The 7,432-nt window shown below is 35.3% G+C and overlaps 1 pseudogene; it reads left to right on the top strand.

The window, feature by feature from the left end:
• Nucleotides 1-3,163, top strand: part of LOC102834962 — a 49,464-nt pseudogene extending 46,301 nt beyond the window's left edge.
• Nucleotides 3,164-7,432: the final 4,269 nt, after the last annotated feature.

The following is a 7,432-nucleotide window of genomic DNA, read 5'->3' as shown; positions in this document are numbered from 1 at the left end:
TCCTAATAATTTGTCAAGGCTGGTCCCTGGCAAAAGAGTTCAATCCCTTCCAAATAAAAATATATATATTTTATTCTGTGTTAAATAGGACAAAGTTCATTTAGAAGTCCTGATGTGAGGCTGTAGTAAAAGCACTGTACTGCATGGTCAGTTTGAAAGCAAGGTCAGAGATTCAAACTCATCAGTCACTCCTTGGAAACCCTACCCAGAGTCACTATGAATTGGAACCAACTTGATGGCACTGAACAGCAACAACAATTGTTCATTTGGTTCATCCAGGATCGTTTACAACTTTATCAATGATTGATTACTCTCTTTTAGTAAACTATATAGTATGTGTAAATATTGTTGCACTCAGCTTACACTGAATATCATTGTTAGCTAAGACCCTGCTTTCTACTGGTTAGTCTGTTGTTTGTTGGTTGTATTTCTTATAATGCTACACACATATTGTTGTTGTAGTTGTGAAGTGCTGTCGAGTCGGTTCTGACGCATAGCAACCCTGTATAGGTTCTCCAAGGTGCAGCTGGTGAGCTTGAAAAGCCAACCTTACAGTTCAAATGGCTTTGCAGTCTGGCGCATTAACCCACAGCACCACACCAGGACTTGCTGTTAGGTGCCATCAATTCAGTTCTGACTCATAGCGACCCTTACCATGGTTTATGAGGTGTGGCTGGTGGATTTCAACCACCAACCCTGGGTTGTAATCATCTTGATAGTCCAGTGCATGATCCTGCAGCAACAATCCTCACATAATATATACTTCAACTCTATTATAGCCAAATAATAATTATACTAATATTTATTAAATGCTTGTTATTGTACATCTGAACACAACAACCTTTACAATGCTCTAGTCATGTATGGACTTTCAACATCACAATTTCACAAGTAAAGTATCTTGGCCACAGAGACGGCAAGTAACTTGTCTAAAATACTACAATTTGTAATCTCCACTTGAAAGTCTACATATTTTTCTCCTAGACTTCTGTCATTATAATGTTTCAATCATAGTAAATCGTAATAATGAACTCTCATACATGAAAACTAAGATTACAAGTTTTAATGTGTCTAATCTGTTTTAGGAGTCCTAGTGTGGTGCTGTGAATTAATATACGAGACTGCAAGGTTGGATTGAACCACAAGGTTGGCAGTTCAAACTCACCAGCCACTCCTTGGAATCCCTACCCATGGTCACTATGGGTAGTGACTGACTTGATGGCATTTAACAACAAATGTATTTTAAGGGTCCTGTAGGATAAATACTGGACTACTAACTGCATGGTTGGTAGTTCAAACCCACCAGTCACTCTTCAAAATTTTTATATAAGATTGCTATGGTATGGAACCAACTTGATGGCATTTAATAACAACACAATGCTTTAAAAAACAGAAACATTACAGATAAAGTTATGCCATCTGTGATCCTCTACCCTAATTGCATTAACCAGAGTAATAATATTAATATTCTATTTATCTTCCTAATGTCACATATATGTAAAGCTTAAAAAATGTATATATTCAGAGAAAACATATCTGCCATACTCTAAAATTTGATGTAAGTAATATCATTGTATAAAAAAGGAAAATGTAAAGTTGTCATTTTCTAAATGCCAACTTATGATGATTCATCATATTTCAGAGATCTTTAGTAAGTAGATTTTGAGCCATTTCTTCTAAGATAAATCTCTGGAAGGATTCAAATCACCAACTTTCAGTTAGCAGCTGAATAATTAACCATTTATGCCACCCATGGAATCCTGATTATGCTATACTAAAATATTTTTCCTTTTTATCTTTTCATTTAATTTCAACATTTTTATATGAGGATTCATGTCTTTCAATTGTGGAAAATACTCGGATTGTTACCTTTATCATTTACAGCTTCCATGAATTACCTCATACTTCACAGTGCAGAGGTTTTTTTTTTTATTTTTTTTTTACATTTTTGCATATCATTTTTCTTCTATTCTTTTTCATATTTAAAAATAAAAATCCCCTTTTACAAAGACGTTGACAAAGACTACATATGACTCAAATTCTGTATTCTGTCTTGGCACAAAACAAGTGTACAGGGAGTCAGAGTAGTCTACCCCATTTTAGGGCTATTTGTGAGTTGAAATCAATTCCATAGCAATGAGTGTATTGTGATGGAATATTGTGATGTTGTTGTTAAGTGTTGCCGAGTCGGTTCCGACCCATAGCGACCCTTTATAGGGTTTCCAAGGAGCGACTGGTGAGCTTGATTCACTGACCTTGTAGTTCATTCAAACAGCTCTGCAGTCTGGCTCATCAACTCACAGCGCCACACCAGGACTTCGAAATATTGTGATGGAGGAGACCTAATGCAAAAGATTAAAATTCAAAAAAGGAAGCTATTTCCTGACATATGATACTTAATTGGTTTACACAAATGTGCTTTGGAGTAAATCATATTCATAAGAAATATGTGTTACATAATGATATCAAGTCCAAGAATATCTTCCTTACCCAAAATGGAATCGTAAAAGTGGGAGGTTTGGGATCTGCCCTTCTCTCCAATCCTATGGCATTTGCTTGTACGTATTTGGGGGTCCATCAATCCAGTGCCATCTCATTAGTCCTATGAACTCCAGTATCTAATGAGGCAGTTGTTTAAGAGGAGCCCCTCTCAGCACCCTTCAGCTACAACACTTCTCTCTAGAGGCAGCATAGCCCAGCGTACTCCAAGAGATCATAAGACAATATGGTGAACAGATTTTAGAAGAAACCAGAAAATCTGAGCACAATATACTAAAAATACCCAATCAGAATTGTGATAGCTTTGGGGAATAAAGCAAGCTCAATGGAAAGAGATCAACAAGTTAGAAAATGTAGTCACACTGATTTAGAAAGCATTAATAAAAATTTGTTTGAAAATGCATTGAGTAGAGAAGATGATGAATTGGTCCATCTGAAGAAAGCCATGTCACCAAATCCTCACAGGCAACACTAGGAGAAAAACTTATCCAAGACAGCTGTTATACTGTTTTGCAAAATGCATCTGTACTGACCTCCAGCTTAACAGCAGAGGACAATACAGGTTGTGGTTCTGTAATAATAAGAGGAAAATAATGCCCATAAGCACTGGGTCAGAGAGACTCCTGAAACCCTGTTGAACATCCTAAGGAATGCTGATCTCTGAGAGACTTGAACCTAGACTGGACGAGGAGGACACGGACTTTGAGGAAGAAGATGACACCCTGATTGGGTGTCACAACTGAAGAAGCAAGCTGACTTATAAGAAGTGGCTGATAGATAGTGCCCAATAAATGTACCTTAATCACACTGATGATTTTTAAAATGAAGAGTCAATACTTGGATAATATTTAGTTGAAAGACTGTATAGTTTCCTTTGGAAATAAGATGAAAAGTGGGAAGCTGTGGATATTTGGAATTGTTTATGCTTAGTACCATAAAATTAAAAAAAATCTAGAATGTGTATGAGATTTTTGATTCAAGGGAGAAGACAGAACATGATCTCTGGACTTTGAAGACAGGTAGAACAGTAATTGGTTGCTAACTCCATCACTTACTAGTTGTTTGATTTGGGGAAATTAACCTCTTTGAGCCTTAAGGATAATTATGCCTACCTCCTAGGGATGCTGATCATAGAGCTACAAAAGCATCCCATAATGTTATTAGTCATATAGTAGTGTTTAAGTTTTATTACTATGCAACTAATTTTACATTTTCTAAAAGATTAAGTGTCTAAATATATTTAATTATAAATAAATATAAGAGTAGCGTGTGCAATTTGAAAAAAGAATGTGTTTATATATATATATATATATAAAGTGAGAAAAATAAAGAAAGAAATGATATGATTTTGCATATTACAGGTGTATATATAAGGGTAAACCAGAAAGCATTGTTATTTTGGTCCCAGTTCGTGCATACATTTGTTTATTCCAGACATGTTTAAATGCGTCTCTGTGACTGGTAGGTGACTTCAGACAAATTCTCTCAGTAATACAGTTTTCTTATTCTCATTTGTTGTTGTTGTTGTTAAGTGGCATTGAGTCAGTTCTGATTCATAGTGACCCTGTATAGGGTTTCCAGGGAGCAGATGATGAGCTTGAAATGCCAACCTTGTAGTTTAAACAGATCTTGCAGTCCAGCGCATTAACCCACAGCACCATGCCAGCACTTTTTGTGCCATGAAACATAATGATTTGAGATTAGGAATAATATAAAACTTTTTATAAAATTTAAGTGCACTTTTCCCAAATCACTGAAGTTTTACAAGTTTAAAGAAATGCTCCCTCACATAAAACAATAGCTTTTAGAGGGATCAAGCATTTTAATAAAAGTCAGGAGAAGCTCGAATATGAGCCAAGAGAGGGAAGACTGTCAATGATGAAGAATGAATCTACTGTGACTGAAGTCCAGAAACCACTGAAAGAAGACTGTAGATTTACCATTGATTTGATAGTTGCTTGAGATATTACATGGTTTGACACTTTCAGTTTTAAATGAGCATCTTGACCTCCACAAGCTTTAGGTTTGATGGTTGACAAAAGCATTGGATGTAGATCAGCTAACTCAAATAGCTTATATTTCTGTTAATATTTTAAGCAAGGTCAAAGTTAATGATTTTATGGAATTAATCAGAATCAGGAATGAGTCTTGGACTTAGTAATACAATCGGAAAGCAAGATATAATGACAACATTGGTTTTTGATAGGGTCTGCTGGGCCATTTAAATTCTAGGTAGAACAATCAGCTCCAAAAGATATGGTAAGTGGTGATTTCAAATGGGTATTCTTGACAAATTTTCTCAAAGAGCACAGAAAAATCATGAAGGCTATTATGAAGAAATTTAAAGAAAATTGAAAGCTGCATTGGTGAAAAAGGCCAGGAAAGTTACAACCGAGGCAATTTTCTTTATTACGACAATGCGCCTAATCATTCTTTGAGAGTTGCAAGGATTGTCCTACAAGAATTTCACTGGGAAACCTTACTCAACCCCCTACAGCCCTGATCCTACCCCTTCAGACTTTTTTAGTTTGCAAAACTCAAAGACTATTGAAAAAGAACACAGTGTGATTGCCACAAACATGCCAACATTGCCATTCTGACATGGTGTAAATCCTGGTGTGGCACTGTGGGTTGAAGTGCTGGACTGCAAAGTCAGTTTGAACCATAAGGTGGACAATTCAAGTTCACCTACTGCTACTTGGGAACCTTATACAAGGTCTGTATGTATTGAACCAACTAGATGGCACTTAACAACAACAAATAAAAAGAGCACAATTCCTTGGGTACGGGTCGTTACTGTTGTTAAGGGACATGACTCAGTTCAGGACTCACAGTAAATCTGTATAGGGTTTCCAAGGTTGTAAATCTTTGTGGAAGCAAAAAGCCACGTCATTTTTCTACAGACCTGGTGAGCTCAAACTGCCTACCTTTTGATTAGCTGTCTAGTGGTTTATCCAACAGAACCATAGGGTAAGAGATGTGGAAACGCCACATTCAGAAATGTATAGACTTAGCTGGAGGCTATGCTAAGAAGCAATAGACTCATATTTTAATATTTTTGCTTGATAAATGTTTTAATGATTTTGTAGTAATACATTTTGACTCACATAAATGGAGAGAGAGCAAGAATGGATTTGTTTATCAAACACATGCAAGGAGTCTTCAAAAGTTCATGAAAATTCCATTATCTTTTCATTGCATTTTCCATGAAATTTTGAAGTCCCGTCATAAATTATAATCAGAAAAAAGTGAATACTTGGATAACTGTAGAATTCTTTTCAACAATAATGATGCTTATTGTTCAAGAACATATTTAAGTAAATATATTTCATGGAGACATGGCTCTATGGACACAGTCTGGCTAAATTTGGAGAGAAAAAGAACCTGATAAACTGTTTAGTATAAGAATAAGCATTTAGTCATCTTTCCCTGTCTTAACTGCTTCTGCTTTTATTTTTATAAAGAAACACAAGCATGGCAGTAATTTTGTGATTTTTGCTTCTGGCACAGCCTATCACATGGCTAGCAGACGTCCCATATATTAGGCAACATGAAGTGTTCAATGTCTCCAGAAAGTGAATTAATTGCATAGACAGCCTAAGGGCTTTGGACTAACTCCCAATATTCTAACTTTGAAGAAACTTAAATCTTTACTTAATCACTGTTCTAATTCAGTACTTTCCCCCCCTCCGAATCAGTGACAGATTTCATTAATATCAAACAAGAGCATTGTAATCTCTTAAAATATACACTACTGAAGATATTAGGTACCATTGTACTGTCAAAAGTGCTTTGCCTAAAACAGATGGAACAAATGGCCAATGGTAATTTGAAATGATTTCTAATGGAAGAATTGAAATTGTCTCATTATCAAATCTTGACCTTATGCTACCCCTCCTCTGCCTCATTGCTCCAGTGGAATATGGTAGCTACATCATTTCTACATGCTATTTTCACTCTTCAAATATAATTCTCTGATGAATGCACTCCTTTAGTAAAATGTGAAAAGTGCTTTGCCTGAACCCTTCATAATTACTGTTTTAGTGTCACTACAGAGAGGGTTTCTACTGTGACTTTTAATGCAGTGAATTTGATACCAATGTGGGATCTATATTATAACTTAACTTAATGAATGACCTCATGTAAATCTACAGCATTCTTCCCTTTTATGTTCTAATCATTAAGATGGAGCATATTTTAAACATAAAAAATATACTATGCTCTGGGTTTTTTTTTGTTTTTTTTTGGCACTGCTTTATTGAGATATAATTCATAAACTCTAAAATTCACCCATTTAAAGTGTATTATTCAATGTGTTGTAGATATAGAGTTATGCAACAATCATGAAACCAATTCTCGAGCATTGTCATCACCCTAAAAGGAAATCCCATAATGCCAAGAACCATAACTCCCCATTTGTCAACAGTCTTCTCAACTGTGTCACCCACTAATTTTCTTTACATATATAGAGAGATATATAGATTTGGAGTCCTGGTTTGGCACTGCAGGATAAACATTGGACTGCTCGCCACAGGTTAGTGGATTAAACTCATCAACTGTTCCTTGGAAATGCTTTACAGAGTTGTTATGGGGAGGAAAAAAAAAAAAAGCAATTGTCATTCAATTGATTCTGACTTATGATGGTCCATGTGTTTCAGAGTAGTACTATGTTCCACATGGTTTTAAATCACCATTTACATTCACAGACTATTCACATTTTAATCTTAATGTTTTGAATTGGAGTTAATAAAAGGCAAAATATGAAGTAAAGTTGTTGGGAAAGGCTAAATCTTTAAAAATAATTGCATCTATGCAGCATGCTTTTTACTTTGTAATAAGTAAATAAAATATATCAAATATATAAAATTAAAATGGAAATATTTTTCACCAAAAATATCCCAATATCCTGATAGTCAAATAACATCCTAAGTCA

The sequence above is a fragment of the Chrysochloris asiatica genome, unplaced genomic scaffold (genome assembly GCF_000296735.1).
Source record: "Chrysochloris asiatica unplaced genomic scaffold, ChrAsi1.0 scaffold00073, whole genome shotgun sequence".
NCBI lineage: Eukaryota > Metazoa > Chordata > Mammalia > Afrosoricida > Chrysochloridae > Chrysochloris > Chrysochloris asiatica.
The sequence above is the reverse complement of the archived record's forward strand: the minus strand, read 5'-3'. Positions and strand labels throughout refer to the sequence as shown.